This window comes from Pongo pygmaeus, chromosome 20, assembly GCF_028885625.2.
Source record: "Pongo pygmaeus isolate AG05252 chromosome 20, NHGRI_mPonPyg2-v2.0_pri, whole genome shotgun sequence".
In the NCBI taxonomy this organism is placed as follows: Eukaryota; Metazoa; Chordata; class Mammalia; order Primates; family Hominidae; genus Pongo; species Pongo pygmaeus.
This window is the reverse complement of record NC_072393.2, coordinates 43,432,129-43,446,434: the sequence shown is the minus strand read 5'-3', so window position 1 is coordinate 43,446,434 and position 14,306 is coordinate 43,432,129. Positions and strand designations below refer to the sequence as shown.

The following is a 14,306-nucleotide window of genomic DNA, read 5'->3' as shown; positions in this document are numbered from 1 at the left end:
GGGGCCCCACAGGCAGGTGCTAGAGGGAAACATTTCAGGGAAAAGGGACCTCAGTAAACTAACTCGAAGGCCAGTGCCACGGTGTTCACTGCTCAGAGAAGCCAGGGCTGCTGGGGCCTGGCTGGGTGTTCCCACTGCTGCCAGACACGGCTTTATGAAAGGGGCTTCCAAAACCTTGGGCCAAGTATTGGCTCATATAATAGAGATTAAAAAAAAAAAAAGCAAACATTTGTATGTATTATATAAGTGGACTGAGCAGAGGCAGGGAATTCCCCTGTAGGTACACTTGAGCTTGAAATACACAAATGTTGGGTGAAATCTGTTGTGCTTGTTTTTAACTTTTCATGATGATACATTTCAAACATATCAAGGCAAAAAAAGAGTATAATAAGCCCTCATTGTCTGGCTTCAATAGTTCCACTCACAGACAATCTTATTTCATCTCTTATTCACCCATGCACACTTGAGCCCCTGCACTCTCTGCCTGTCTGTATTATTTTGAAGGAAATCCGAGATATCTTAACAGTTTAATCATAGATATTTCAGCATGAGTATCTTATAGATAAGGACTTTTTAGGTTGGGCATGGTGGGCTCATGCCTGTAATCTCAACACTTTGGGAGGAAAAAGGGAAGATCGGTTGAGTCCAAGAGTTCAAGACCAGCCTGGGCAACATAGAGAGATCCCATCTCTACAAAAAAATTAAAAATTAGCTGGGCATGGTTGTGCACACCTGTAGTCCCAACTATTCAGAAGGCTGAGATGGGGGATTGCTTGAGCCCAGGAGGTAGAGGCTGCAGGGAGCTATGATCGCGCACTGTACTCCAGCCTGGGTGATAAAGTGAGACCCTATCTCAAAAAAAAAAAAAAATTCCAAACCAAGAAGCACTGGCCAGAGGGGTATTAAAGCCTCAGGGCCCGGCCAGGCACAGTCGCTCATGCCTGTAATCCCAGCACTTTGGGAGGCCAAGGCGGGCAGATCACCTGAGGTCGGGAGTTCGAGACCAGCCTGACCAACATGGAGAAACCCTGTCTCTACTAAAAATACAAAATTAGCCAGGCATGGTGGCACATGCCTATAATCCCAGCTACTTGGGAGGCTGAGGCAGGAGAATCGCTTGAACCCGGGAGGCAGAGGTTGCGGTGAGCTGAGATTGCACCATTGCACTCCAGCCTGGACAATGAGAGTGAAACTCCATCTCAAAAAAAAAAAAAAAAAAAAAAAAAAGCCTCGGGGCCCAAAGGGACATGGGATCTGTTGTGGGGCTCCCCCAAAACAGGGGGAGACCACGTGTGGAGTGAGGAGGCCGGAACTAGTGAGAATGGTCCTGCTTGTCTGCCCCATCTGTTCGTCTGTCTGTTCATCGAAAGACGACACAGTGAGTGTTTAAGAGCCTAGACTCTGGAGCCAGTGGCTTGCATAGGAATCCTGAATTTGAGACTCACCAGCTCTGTGACTTGAACTTCTCTGTAACTCAGTTTCCTCTTACAAGACATGGGAATAACAACAGTACCTACTCCAAGGAGTGGTTCTAAGGATTCAATGAGATATTAGCTGAGAAGCATTCAGAACAGTGCCTCCTACATAGTAAGAGCTCGGTGATGCTGGCTCGTATCATTAATTCAATAGATACTTACTGAGCATCTTTCACATGCCAGGCACTGTCCAGCAGTTAGAGATAAGCGTGGTGAGCACCATCTGGGGACAGGAACAAGCCAAGAATCTCCAGCACCTGCCCTGTTTAGGTAGGAGGCCAGGATTCAACCTGCACCTGAGACCACCAAAAAGTCTAGAACCACGACCCTCATAGAGTTGACAGAGGAAACCACTGTGATGTCCCTTCCCTGCACCCCATCCACTGGCAATGTCTTTGGAGCATAGCAAGGGTAAGACGCATTCACACGCTAAGCTCTGCTGTTGCTTCCACCAGAGCCCACAGCACCCACCAGAATACACAACAATGAGGGCCAGAGTCAGTGACACAACAGGCTTCAGGTCCAAAGCAGCAGTTTGTTTATTTATTTATTTATTTTGAGACCGAGTCTGGCTCTGTCGCCCAGGCTGGAGTGCCGTGGTGTGATCTTGGCTCACTGCAACTGCCGCCTCCTGGGTTCGATTGATTCTCCTGCCTCAGCCTCCCAAGTAGCTGGGATTACAGGTGCCCACCACCATGCCCGGCTAATTTTTTCTATTTTTAGTAGAGATAGGGTTTCACCATGTTGACCAGTCTGGTCTTGAACTCCTGACCTCAGGTGATCCGCCCTCCTCATCCTCCCAAAGTGCTGGGATTACAGGCATAAGCCACCATGCCTGGCTCCAAAGCAGCAGTTTAGAAATGAGCTTTCAGGCCGGGCGTGCTGGCTCATGCCTATAATCCCAGCACTCTGGGAGGCCAAGGCAGGCGGATCATGAGGTCAAGAGATCGAGACCATCCTGGCCAAGATGGTGAAACCCCATCTCTACTAAAAATACAAAAATTAGCTGAGTGTGGTGGTGCGCACCTGTAGTCCCGGCTACTCGGGAGGCTGAGGCAGGAGAATCACTTGAACCCAGGAGGTGGAGGTTGTAGTGAGCCAAGATCGCACCACTGCACTCCAGCCTGGTGACAGAGCAAGACTCCGTCTCAAAAACAAACAAACAATCAAACAAACAAAAAACAAAGAAATGAGCTTTCAAACAGGCCAAGACCTTTCCTTGCCTTCCTTAGTCCCACTGCCCACCCTCCTCCCAACTCCCCAAAGACTCCTCTCTTTCCTGGGAGGTAAGGTTCCAGGTTCCAGCAAACCTAGAGGTCAATTTAAGGAGTGGACCTCTCAATCATTCAGGTCTCAAACCAGCACACCGACACCAATGTAAACCCAGAGATCAATGCTGACAAACTGGGACTTCTTTTTTTTTTGAGACAGGGTCTTTCTCCGTCACCCAGGCTGGAATGCAGTGGCACAATCACGGCTCACTGCAGCCTTGACCTCCTGGCCTAAAGCAATCCTCCCACCTCAGCCACCCATGTAGCTGGGACCACAGGCACGAGCCACCACACCCAGATAATTTTTAAAATTTTTGTAGAGATGGAGTCTCGCTTTGTTGTCCAGGCTGGTCTCAAACTTCTGGGCTTAAGCGATCCTCCTGCCTGAGCCTCCCAAAACGTTAGGATTACAGGTATGATCTTCTATGACCAGCCTCAGAATCGATTTTGTGCAACAAGTCCCTCCTATGGTTTTCATTGCTCAAAACTCAGACCCTATCCCCCTTAAATACCCTCCAATACAGCATATAAAACAGGTTTAAAAGTATACACTCTGCACCTGAGCTCAAATGCTGCCTCTGCCACTTCCCAACTTTGAGCAAGTGACCTCTCGTTGCCTTATCTCAGCTTCCTCATCTGTGAAATGGGAATAACCGTAGTCCCTGGCACCTCCAAACACAGGCAACACCCACCAACACTAAGCGCAGTGCCAGGCACATACGGCAAGTTGATGGACAGTAGCTCTTCGGTTAGCTATAACAGCTTGTGATAAACCTGCTTTTCATCATACATCTGCCCTTCTCTACCAAGATAAAACAGGAGTGGCATGTCTGATCTATCACTGAACTACCACCTTTGATTTACATGTGAATCTCATACCCTTGGCCAGTGCTGTCCGATGTGGTAGCCATTAGCCACATGTAGCCACCGTGTACTTGAAACATGGCTAGTACCAACTGAGATACGCTGAAAGTGTAAAATACATATTGTATGTCAAACGCTTAATGTGGAAAAAAGGAAGTAAAATAGCTCACTAATAATGTCTGTATTGATTACATGTTGAAATGACGTTTTAGATGAAATAAAATATATCATTAAAATTACTTTCCTGCTTCCTTTTACTTTTTAAAATATGGCCACTACAAAATTTTTAATTACCTATATGAGCCTCATCAGTGACCCACATTTTTTTTTTTTTTTTTTTTAAGAAGGAGTCTCGCTCTGTTGCCCAGGCTGGAGTGCAGTGGCACAATCGTGGCTCACTGCGACCGTCACCTCCAGGGTTCAAGTGATTCTCTGCCTCCCTCTCCCGAGTAGTTGGGATTACAGGCGCGTGCCAACAGACTCAGCTAATTTTTGTATTTTAAGTAGAGATGGGGTTTCACCATGTTGGCCAGGCTGGTCTCAAACTCCTGAACTCAAGTGATCCGCCCGCGTCAGCCTCCCAAAGTGCTGGGATTACAGGCATGAGTCACCACGCTCGGCCCCACATTATATTTCTAATGGACAGCAGTGTTGTGGGCTTTTGCGAACCAGTGTCTTATTCAACTTTATACTGTCAGTGTCAACCATGGAGCCTGACACACAGGGTAGGTGAAGAAATGTTTCACAGATGGACAGATGAAAGATGCTCTCCATACTTTCAGTCTTTTTTTTTTTTTTTTTTTTTTTAGAGACAGAGTGGTGTGATCATAGCTCACTGTAGCCTTGATCTCCTGGGCTCAAGGTGTGGTAGTGCCTGGGCTCAAGTGATCCTCTCACCTCAGCCTCCTGAGTAGCTGGGATTATAGGTGCACATCACCAGGACTGGCTAATTTAAAAATTTTTTGCAGAGATGAGGTCAGATGCGGTGGCTCACGTGTGTAATCCCAGCACTTTGGGAGGCCGAGGCGGGAAGACCACCTGAGGTCAGGAGTTTGAGACCAGCCTGGCCAACATGGTAAAACCCCATCTCTACTAAAAATACAAAACTTAGCCAGGTGTGGTGGCAGGCACCTGTAATCTCAGCTACCGGAGAGGCTAAGGCAGGAGAGTCATTTGAACCCAGGAGGCAGAGGTTGCTGTGAGCTATGATCATACCACTATACTCCAGCCTGGGCAACAGAGTGAGAATCTGTCTCAAAAACAAAAACTTTTTTTTTTCGCAGCGATGGGGTCTATGTTGCCCAGACTGGTCTTGAACCTCTGGCCTGAAGTAATCCTCCCACCTCGGCCTCCCAAAGTGCTGGGATTACAAGCGTTAGCCACCATGCCCACCCAATATTTTTAGTCTTAAAAGCACCCACTACTGTCCTCACATCTAACCAGGGCTACCCTTCATTCAAAATATGCCCAGTCTGCAGCAAATCAAAGTGTACACAGGTCATGGTGCCAGAGCAGGGAGCTGGGGCCCTTACAGGTCCAAGAATCATTGTCTTAGTTACTGGGCTATAGTGTGATACTTTAACAGCCCACATGGCTAGTGTGCTTAAAACACCATTTCCAGCTGGGTGCGTGGCTCACATCTGTAATCTCAACACTTTGGGAGGCCGAGGCCGTCAGATCACTTGAGGTGAGGAGTTGGAGACCAGCCTGGCCAACATGGTGAAACCCCGTCTCTACTAAAAATACAAAAATTAGCTGGGAGTGGCGGTGGGCGCCTGTAACTCCAGGTACTCAGGAGGCTGAGGCAGGAGAATTGCTTGAACCCAGGAAGCAGAGGTTGCAGTGAGCCCAGATCACACTCCAGCGTGGGCGACAGAGCAAGCCTCCAACTCAAAAAAAAAAAAAACAAACGAACAAACAAAAAAAACACCTTTTCCAGCCAAGTCCCAAGTCCCCTTGCAAAGCTCACCCAAAGGAGACACCCTGCTCCCTCTCCTTAGACACTACACTTTGTTTCAAGCTAACCTGTGCCTGGTATGGCAACCAAGCAGTCAACCTTGTTTTACTTGACAGGCTCTGCTGGAGGGTCTTTAGTTTTGAAACCACCACCAAACCATCCCTATCGCGTCTCATTGAGAGCAAAAATGATGCCACAACATCCCAGGCGGCCCCTGCTGCCACATGAATTAGGTACTAAATATAGTCTAAAGTGCTTTGCATGTCAAACAACAAGGAAAGGAAATCTGTGTCCGCTTCCTCAATCTGCCTCTGCCTAGTAAGGAGGGCCCTGGAAGAGTTTAGAATGCAGGTGAAGAGCATGGAGGGTGGAATCAGTTTCCTCAGCTGTAAAATGAGTTCGATCAAGTTAATTACTTCACTGGACTACTGTCAGGACTAACTGAGGAATGTGTGAAATGCTCAGAAAAGCATCTAGCACAGAGTAAGCACCAGGTAAGCTGCTATCATTATTATTACTTTATAAAAAAGTAGGCCAGGTATGGTGGCTCGTGCCTGTAATCTCAGCACTTTGGAAGGCTGTGGGTGGAGGATCACCTGAGTCCAGAAGTTCAAGATCAGCCTGGGAAAAACAGATCTCTACAAAAAATAGAAAAAATGTGGCCAGGTGCGGTGGTTCACACCTGTAATCCTAGCACTTTGGGAGGCCGAAGCAGGCAGATCACCTGAGGTCAGGCGTTTGAGACCAGCCTGGCCAACATGGTGAAACCTGTCTCCTCTACTAAAAGTACCAAAAAAAGTTAGCCAGGTGTGGTCGCACATTCCTGTAATCCTAGCTCCTTGGGAGGCTGAGGCAGGAGGATCACTTGAGCCCAGGAAGCAGAGGTTGCAATGAGCTGAGATCATGCCACTGCACTCCAGTCTGGGCGACAGAGCAGACCCTGCCACAAAAAAAAAAAAAAATTAAAGCAGTATAAACTTGAAAACTAGGAATTCACTCTTCTCCAGTCACACTGATACTCTTTGTAGCAAACTCACTCCCACCTCCGGGCCTTAACACTTGCCGTTCCCTCTGCCTGGAACATTCTTTCTCCAACTTTTGGCATAGCCAGTGCCACTGATTAAGGTATCAGTTCACATGACTCCTCAAAGAGGCCTGGGAGGCCTTCCCTGACCATCCAAGCTAAAGTAACCACCGCCATCTTGCCCCATCAGCCATTTTCTCTCCACTTACCGTGTTAAATTTTCTCCATCACAGTTAAAACTATCTGAGGAGGCAGGATCAGGATTTTTTTTTTTTTTTTTTTTTTTTTGAGACGGAGTCTCACTCTGCCGCCCAGGCTGGAGTGCAGTGGTGCAATCTAGGCTCACTGCAAGCTCCGCCTCCTCCTGCCTCCTAGGTTCACGCCATTCTCCTGCCTCAGCCTCCTGAGTAGCTGGGACTACAGGCACCTGTCACCACACCTGGCTAATTTTTGTATTTTTAGTAGAGACGGGGTTTCACCTTGTTAGCCAGGATGGTCTCGATCTCCTGACCTCGTGATCTGCCCACCTCGGCCTCCTAAAGTGCTGTGATTACAGGCGTGAGCCGCTGTACCCAGCCAGGATTTTTTTTAATTAAAAAAAAAAAAAAAAAAGAAAGAAAAGGCTGGGCACAGTGGCTCACGCCTGTAATCCCAGCACTGTACAAGGCCAAGGCAGGCGGATCACCTGAGGTCAGGAGTTCAAAACCAGCCTGGCTAACATGGCAAAACCCCTCCTCTACTAAAAATACAAAAATCAGCAGGGCATAGTGGCGCATGCCTGTAATCCCAGTTACTCGGGAGCCTGAGGCAGGAGATGGGCTTGAACTTGGGAGGCAGTGGTTGCAGTGAGCCGAGATTGTGCCAGCCTGGGTGACAGCGAGACTCCATCTCAAAAACACAAAGTGAAATGCTCCTGTTTATTGTGTGTCTTCCCGGGCTAGAATGGCTAGAATGTAAACCCTAGGACAGCAAGGATCTTGTCTGTCTTCTTGACTGCTGAATCCTCAGTGCCTAGAATAGGACCCTGGCACACAGCAGGGTCTCAACACATCTGTCAACTCAATAAAATAACAATAGTAGCTAACTGCACAGGGCTAATGACAGCCTAATGTGCTGAAAGTCTTGCAGACATTTCATTCAGTCTCCAGCGACCCCCGAGATAAAGACTACTATCATACCCATTTTGCCAATGAAGAAAAAAGCTCAGTGCACATCTTACAAGTTAGTGGCTATACTGTGATTTGAACTTGGTCTGCCCGCCACCTAAGCCACCTTCCAACCATGGCACACTTCTCGCAAATATGAGGAGTGCTATTTCCCACTGATGCTCCACCACCAGCCCCTCACCCCCACCACCCACTGTGGTCAGGCCACTTTACTGGCTCCTATCTTCCTGGGCAAATCTCCTCCCTTCTTTCAGGGGCAGCTGGATCCCTCACCTTAGGCCCCCAACATCTCCAAGCGGGATCCCTGCAATATAACTTTTTCTTATTTCTACCTGGTGTTTCAAATGATTGAGTTGGCTCTTCCTGTGAATTTCTCTGGGTTTGAAAGAACACATATAGGCTGAGGCGGGAGGATCATTTGAGGCCAGGAGTTCGAGACCAGTCTAGGCAACACAGTGTGAGACCCTATCTCTACAAAAATTAAAAAATTAGCTGGGTGTGGTGGTGCACACCTGTAGCCCCAGCTACTAGGTAGGCTGAGGTGGGAGGATCACTTGAGCCCAGGAGTTCAAGGTTACAGTGAGCTATGATAATGCCACTGCACTCCAGCGTGGGCAACAGATTGACCCTGTCTCTAAAAAAAAGATCACAGCTGGCCCTGCCCTGAAGGCTTGACATAGATAATCTTATGGAACCTCTCAACAACCACCCTATAAGGAAGACACGGGTATCATCCCCATTTTCAGAGCAGGACACTAAGGCCCAGAAGGACACATGATTTACCCAAGGTATCACAACTAATACAGGATAGTCACAGTGTGAACCCAGACCATGTGGCCCCAGAGTTTGTGCTTCAGCCACTAGGCCATGCTGCCTATGTGAAAGGATACTTTTTATACTTTTTTTTTTTTTTTTTTGAGACAGAGTGTCACTCTTGTCACTCAGGCTAGAGTGCAGTGGTACGATCTCGGCTCACTGCACCCTCTGCCTCCCTGGTTCAAGCAATTCTCCTGCCTCAGCCTCCCAAGTAGCTGGGATTACAGGCCTTTATCATCACACCCCACTAATTTCTTTTTTTTTTTTTTTAGACGGAGTCTTGCTCTGTCGCCCAGGCTGGAGTACAGTGGCACAATCTCAGCTCACTGCAAGCTCTGCCTCCCAGGTTCATGCCATTCTCCTGCCTCAGCCTCCTGAGCAGCTGGGACTACAGGTGCCGGCCACCACGCCTGGCTAATTTTTTTGTATTTTTTAGTAGAGACAGGGTTTCACTGTGTTAGCCAGGATGGTCTCGATCTCCTGACCGCAGATGATCCGCCTGCCTCGGCCTCCCAAAGTGCTGGGATTACAGGCGTCAGCCACCGCCAAGGATACTTATTAGATGTGTGTTTGCTGAGGTAAAGAAATCTCAGAGGGGCCAGGCGCAGTGGCTCACGCTTGTAATCCCAGCACTTTGGGAGGCCGAGGCGGGCGGATCACGAGGTCAGGAGATCGAGACCACGGTGAAACCCCGTCTCTACTAAAAATACAAAAAATTAGCCAGGCGTGGTGGCAGGCGCCTGTAGTCCCAGCTACTTGGAGAGGCTGAGGCAGGAGAATGGCATGAACCCAGGAGGCGGAGCTTGCAGTGAGCCGAGATTGCGCCACTGCACTCCAGCCTGGGCAACACAGCGAAACTCCGTCTCAAAAAAAAAAAAAAAAAGACATCTCAGAGGAACAACCTAAAGGACCAGCAGTGGGGGAATGCTGGAATAAAGCGTGGTCTCTCTGCACTGAAGAATGTGGGCACAGCTGTTGAAAATGATAAGCCAGATCTATATGTAATGACTTGGAAGGACATGCCTAGCCATTAATTGAAAAAACTGGGTTACAAATAGGTGTAGCTTGATCCCTACCCCCACCTTTTTTGGGGAATGGTATGGGAGGAGGAAGAAAACAGTCGATACACACAAACATAATCAATATAAACACAGAAAAAGATAACTGAAGCATCTGTCCAAATCACAAGGGCAGAGAGCACATCCATTTTGTTCATTATGCTATCTCCAACACCTAGCAATAGACACTTAATAGATACTCACTGTCTGAATAAATGGTTATCTCTGGGGACATGGGGTTTTGGAGTGGAGGGTGGCACTAGGTATTTTCCCTACATCTCTGTATTGTTTGACATGTTACAACAAGCATGAATTTCTTGCATAACTTTTTTTAAGCTAAATTCAATTCAATCACATACATACACACATGCACAAAAGGTCATGACCAAAATAGTCCTTAAAAAAAGGAAGCAATAGACGGGGCACGGTGGCTCACGCCTGTGATCTCAACACTTTGGGAGGCCAAGGTGGGTGGATAACCTGAGGTCAAGAGTTCGAGGTCAACATGGCGAAACCCCATCTCTACTAAAAATACAAAAATTAGCCGGGCATGGTGGCACGTGCCTGTAATCCCAGATACTCAGGAGGCTGAGGCAAGAGAATCGCTTGAACCTGGGAGGTGGAAGTTGCAGTGAGCCGAGATCGTGCCACTGCACTCCAGCCTGGGCCACAGAGCAAGACTCTGTCTAAAAAAAACAAAAAGGAAGCAATATCAGTCTTGAAGAATACACAAATGCACAAATTGATACAACACCCTCTCATTCTTTTTTTTGTTTGTTTGTTTTCCTGAGACAGGGTCTCACTCCGTCACACAGGCTGGAGTGCAATGCTGCAATCACAGCTCACTACAGCCTCAACATCCCGGGTAGCTGGGACTAGAGATGTGTGCCACCACACCTGACTAATCTTTTGTAGAGATGGGGTTTCGCCATGTTGCCCAGGCTGCTCTCAAACTCCTGGGCTCGAGTGATCCACCCGCCTCAGCCTCCAAAGTGCTGAGATTACAGGCATGAGCCACTGCACCCTGCCAAATAGCCTCTCATTCTAATAGCTAAAAACACTTTATTTTAAAGGAAATGATTATTGAATTCTTTTATTAAAATGTAAATACATTTAATTTACATTTTACAACTTACTAAACCTCTGTTTGAAATATATCAGTAAAATATATTTTACAGCAAAAAAAAGAGGCACCAATCACTGCACATTCTAAATTCCACTTTTGATTTACCACCTAACAACTGCAATGTCTGAAACACAGACTCACATTTAACTCTTAGATCATTCATTCTACACCGACTGCTAAAAAGCCACGTGCTGCTGTCACTAGTCATGGAGAACAACCAAGATTTTTTTTTTAAGCCACTGCTTTATTTCTTCAGGTTAACAAAATGCTTAGGTAAATTTGTTGGCCATCACAAATATGATTGAGGCCACCGGTTTCTATCATCAAATGAAATCACAATGACAGGTTTCTGACAATAAACTCAACCTAAGAGGAGCGCTAATAAATGCCCTTCCCAGCCTCTTCTTCGGTGTGTGGTATGTGTGCTGCCTCCTGAAATGCCCAGGATGCCCACCCTCCCACACGGGATATTCTAAGCCGCTGACACCATCTAACTTTTCTGAAAGAAATTAACAACTCAGCCGATCTTTACCAGGCTAAAATCACAGAACTGGGTCCCCTGAAAGCCAGGCTTTCATTCACACACATCCACAGCCACTGCTGTCTAGCCAAGTCTATAACGTCTTCTTGCCCTTATTAATACATACGTTACATAGGTTTACGTATGTTAATCCCTAATGACTTGACTTAACCTTGTCACAGCCAGGCACGGTGGCTCATGCCCTACATTCCCAGCACTTTGGGAGGCCAAAATGGGTAGATCACCTGAGATCAGGAGTTCGAGACCAGCCTGGCCAACATGGTGAAAACCCCATCTCTACTAAAAAAACAAAAACTAGCCGCATGTGGTGGCGGGCACCTGTAATCCCAGCTACTCGGGAGGCTGAGGCAGGAGAATCGCTTGAACCCGGGAGACGGAGGCTTCAGTGAGCTGAGATTGTGCCACTGCACTCCAGCCTGGGCTATGGAGCAAGACTCCGTCTCAAGCTGAGGGGAACTTTCAGTGCCCATCAGATGGGAGACCAATATGGGCCAATGAAATGGTGTTTCTATGAAATGGCAGCTTCGTCCTTCTTGCTAGTCGACTGGATATGGGAAGGCTGGGGAAGAAGAGCAACTCCCAGGTTTCTGGCTTAGGCAACCAGGTCAATGCTGGCACATTTGCCAAAATGGTGACTACTGGTTCCAGGAGGAGAAGGAGTTCAGGTTGGACATGCTGAGTTTATGGTGCCCAAGAAACAGCCACTTCTTTGAGCCACAGCATCAAAGAAGCACAGGCTCCACATCTGGAGCTGGAGTGCAGAGACTCAGTGGCTTTGGGACACAAAGGCAAGAGCTGGCAGCACCAGGACAATAATTAAAGCACTGGAGTGAACATACTGGCTCTATGGGGAGGGGTGTGTGAGCAGGGGACTGCTGATGGCAGGTTAGACCCATTTCTTCTTCGGCCTTTCTACTATAGTGTGTTCCATAATTTAATCTTTGGTGAGTAAAATTTGGGAGGGAGGGGGAAGATTAAAAAAACACTAATCTTGTGCCCACTCTGCCATGTAGGTACAAACAGAAGCAAAAAGGGCCTATTAAAAAAAAAACAGCAAGATACATTTAATCATTTAATAAGCACTTACTGTGTGCCGGGCCTTGTGCAAAGCACTAAACATGAATTATCTCCTGGAACCATCCAAACAATCCTGGCACAAAAGTCCTATGACTACCATTCCACAGATGGGACACTGAGGATGGGAGCAAATGTGTGGGGGAGCTCAGGGCTGTCATGTCACAGCCCACAGTCAGGCAGTCTCTGGGCCAGATGGAGAATATTGAAGAACAATTATAATACATAAGAGCTGCTACTTAGTGAGAGATGGCGCTGGACTAGAAATACAATCTCAGCAAATCCTTACAACCCTTTGAGAGTGATCTTGCTATTATCCCATTTTGTAAATGAGGAACCTGAGATAGTAGGAGGGGAAGTCAACTGGACCAGTTCCGAATCTGGCCCTCGGGGGAGACCAATACTACGGCCAGAGCCCCACCCTCAGAGGGTCTCTGGGCCACTAGGAAAACGCTGAATAAATGGTACCATTTACTGAGCGTTATGTGCCAGCTGCTGTGCTAAGCACTTTACACATGGTATTCTCACTGCATCCTGAAAACAACTCGACGAAGTGGTTGCTATTTAAATCCCCATTTTATAGATAGGGAAACCAAGGCACAGAGAGGTGAAGCCAGTTGCCCAAAGTCACACAGCTGGTAAATGTTCAAATTTGAACCTGGGGTCTTTCTGCTTTCCAAACCAACGCTCTTAACAAAATAATCTCGGTTAACAGCAGCTAGCCTGCATTGGGTGCTAACTAGGGACTCATCTCTTTACATGCACACGCTCAACTAATCCTCACCCTATGCAATCGATAACATCTTCACCTCATTTTTCGGAGAGCTAACAATAACCCAAACACGTAGTAAGTGCCTCCTATGTGCCAAATGTTTTATTATATTATCTCAATAGAATCTCCGCCAAGACACTCTCCTACTCCGTTTTGCTGCAGGGGAAATTGAGGTTCGGCGCGGTTTCCCCAGATCGCAGCTCCCGAGTGGCACAGCCGGGACGCGAATCCACCGCTCCCCGCCTCCAAGCTCTTCCCCACAGCGCCGGGGTGCACGCCTGGAAAGTTGAGCCATGCGGGCACGAGTCCGGCTGGGTCCGGAGAGCGCGAGTCCCGGCGCCGCCGCCCCCCACGGCCAATACCCACACCCGGCCGTCCGCCCGCGCTGACCCTCGGGGTCCGGGCAGCCACCGATTCCCCGCCACCCTTGCGCGAGGCCGATCCTGCACCCGGAGCCACATACCTGGGCGTCCCGGCTGCCCGCCTCGCGGGCCCCACGATCGCGGCGTCCGGCTCCGCGCCGCTCGCTGGAGACGCCGCCAGCTCCGGTGGCCCGAGTGACTTCCAGGCTGCCCACTTCCAAGCCGCTTCGCGCGAGTCCTCCTGGGAACTGTAGTTTCGCCCTAGCCGGCCGCGAACTGAAAAGAGCCTGGCCCGCGGGGGCTGCCGGGAGCCGTAGGCGCACCGCCGCGCTGCCTCCTAGGAACGGTAGTCCGCTGGTCGCCTTCGTGCAGCTCGTCTCTAGAGCACTTCCGCAGCCCCGAGGGGCGTGAGGGAGGGAGGTGTGTCTCCTGCAGACTCCAGCTCGAGAGCCGCGCTCTTCGCCCCGCCGGGGCGGTTTCTTCTTTTTCCTAGCCCCGTCTACCTCCTCCCTTCATTCGGCGGAACCTCTCCCTCACTCTCTGCCAGGTTCGAGTCACTTACCCCTAGGACGCTAGCCCTGGAGAAACAGGGGAAGCGGAGCAGTGCGCTAGACCCCCAGCGGAGGGGGCGGTGGAGGAGGGCGTTGATGCACGCTCGCGCACGCGCGGTCGCCGGCAGACCCCGGCCTAAATTGCCGCGGGCCCCCGCAGAGAGGATTTTTTTTTTTCTTCGAGCGCGCGCGCGCGCGTTCTCGCGCCGGGCGCGCGCCCATGCGCACGCGCGTTCAGACCCCTGGCCT

The 14,306-nt window shown here is 48.9% G+C and overlaps 1 protein-coding gene across 6 annotated transcripts in view; it reads right to left on the bottom strand.

Moving 5' to 3' along the window:
- The window catches only part of SIPA1L3 (signal induced proliferation associated 1 like 3), a 300,743-nt gene extending 286,474 nt beyond the window's left edge, over positions 1-14,269 (bottom strand). For 2 of the 6 annotated variants that reach the window (XM_054462535.2, XM_063657661.1), the window contains exon 1: positions 13,608-14,150. The gene's annotated coding sequence lies outside the window, so the exon portion shown is untranslated. Of the gene's footprint in view, positions 1-13,607 lie in introns of all 6 variants that reach the window. The other 4 variants (XM_054462532.2, XM_054462534.2, XM_054462531.2 and 1 more) reach the window with 3 other exon arrangements.
- Between the last annotated feature and the right edge of the window lie 37 nt (positions 14,270-14,306).